Source organism: Trachypithecus francoisi, unplaced genomic scaffold, assembly GCF_009764315.1.
Source record: "Trachypithecus francoisi isolate TF-2019V2 unplaced genomic scaffold, Tfra_2.0 Lachesis_group3, whole genome shotgun sequence".
NCBI classification, from domain to species: Eukaryota; Metazoa; Chordata; class Mammalia; order Primates; family Cercopithecidae; genus Trachypithecus; species Trachypithecus francoisi.
Window position 1 is genome coordinate 114,717,173 of NW_022681468.1, and position 2,195 is coordinate 114,719,367.

A 2,195-nucleotide genomic window follows, 5' to 3' on the forward strand; every position below is an offset into this window, starting at 1 on the left:
CAACTGTGCCACGACTTATTACTCTTTTTTTTTTTTTTTTTTTTTTTGAGACAGGGTCTCTCTCTTTCACCCAGGCTGGAGTGCAGTGACATGATCTTGGCCCACTGCAGCCTCTGCCTCCCAGGCTCAAGAGGCTCAAGTGATCCTCCTACCTCAGCCTCCTGAGCAGCTGGGACCACAGGTGTGCAACATCACGCCCAGCTAATTTTTGTATTTTTTGTAGAGATGTGGTTTCATCATATTGCCCAGACTGGTCTTGAATTCCTGGACTCAAGTGATCCTCCTGCTTTGTCCTCCCAAAGTGTTGGGATTACAAGCATGAGCCATCTTGCCTGGCCCTTGTTACTCTTTTTTTTAAAAAACAAAGGTTAAGGCCTGGCTCAGTACCTCTCGCCTATAATTTTGTCACTTTGAGAAGCTTAGATGGGAAGATCACTTGAGGCCAGGCATTGAAGTTCAGCCTGGGCAACATAGCAAGACCCTGTGTCTACAAAAAAAGTGGTTTTTTTTTTTTTTTTTGAGATGAAGTATCGTTCTTGTTCCCCAGGCTGGTGTGCAATAGTGCGATCTCAGCTCAGTGCAACCTCCACCTCCCGTGTTCAAGTGATTCTCCTGCCTCAGCCTCCTGAGTAGTGGGGATTACAGGTGCCTACCACCATGCCTGGCTAATTTTTATATTTTTATTAGAGACGGGGTTTCACCATGTTGACTAGGCTGGTCTCGAACTCCTGGCCTCAGGTGATCTGCCCGCCTCGGCTTCCCAAAGTGCTGGGATTACAGGCGTGAGCCACCGCATGTGGCCTCCCACAAATTTTTTTTTTTTTTTTTTTTTGAGATGGAGTCTCGCTGTCGCCCAGGCTGGAGTACAATGGCCCAATCTCGGCTCACTGCAACCTCCGCTTCCCGGGTTCAAGCAATTCTCCTGACTCCACCTCCTGAGTAGCTGGAATTACAGGCACTCGCCACCACGCCCAGCTAATTTTTGTATTTTTAGTAGAGATGGGGTTTCACGATGTTGGCCAGGCTGGTCTTGAACTCCTGACCTCAAGTGATCCACCCACCTCAGCATCCCAAAGTGCTGGGATTACAGACATGAGCCACCATGCCTGACCTCAAAAAAGCCTTTAAAAAATTTGCCAGGCACGGTGTTGCATGCCTGTAGTCCTAGCTACTCTGATGGGAAGCTGAGGCAGGATCACTTGAGCAGTGAGCTATGATCATGCCACTGCATTCCAGCCTGGGCAATAGAATGAGACCTTGTCTCAAAAAAAAAGGTTAAGTTGTATAAACATTGGATATCATTTTTTATGTATGTTTTGTTATAAATTTAGTCTTTTTTGGTTTTTTTTTTGAGACAGAGTTTCACTCTTGTTGCCCAGGCCGGCCGAATCTTGGCTCACCACAACCTCTGCGTCCTGGGTTCAAGCAATTCTCCTGCCTCAGCCTCCTGAGTAGCTGGGATTACAGGCGTGCGCCACCACGCCTGGCTAATTTTTTTTTTTTGAGACAGAATTTTGCTCTGTCGCCCAGGTTGGAGTGCGATGGTGCAATCTTGGCCTACTACAACCTCCGTCTCCTGGGTTCAAGCAATTATCCTACCTCAGCCTCCCGAGTAGCTGGGATTACAGGCGCCCACCACCACAGCCAGCTAATTTTTGCATTTTTAGTAGAGACAGGGTTTCACAACGTTGGCCAGGCTGGTTTCAAATTCCTGACCTCAGTGATCTGCCCGCGTTGGCCTCCCAAAGTACTGGGATTACAGACTGAGCCACTGGGCCTGACTTTTTTTTTTTTTTTTTTTTTGAGATGGAGTCTTGCTCTGTCGCCCAGGCTGGAATGCAGTGGTGCGATCTTGGCTCACTGCAACCTCCACCTCCCAGGTTCAAGTGATTCTTCTGCCTCAGTCTTCCAAGTAGCTGGGATTACAGGTGTGCACCACCACACCTGGCTAATTTTTTTTTTTAGTAGATATGGGGTTTCAGCATGTTGGCCAGGCTGGTCTCGAACTCGTGATCTGACCACCTCGGCCTCCCAAAGTGCTGAGATTACAGGTGTGAACCACCGTGCCTGGCCAAATTTTTTTTGTATTTTTAGTAGAGACGGAGTTTCGCCATATTGGCCAGGGTGGTCTTGAACTCCTGACCTCAGGTGATCCGCCTGCCTTGGCATCTCAAAGTGCCGGGATTACAAGTGTG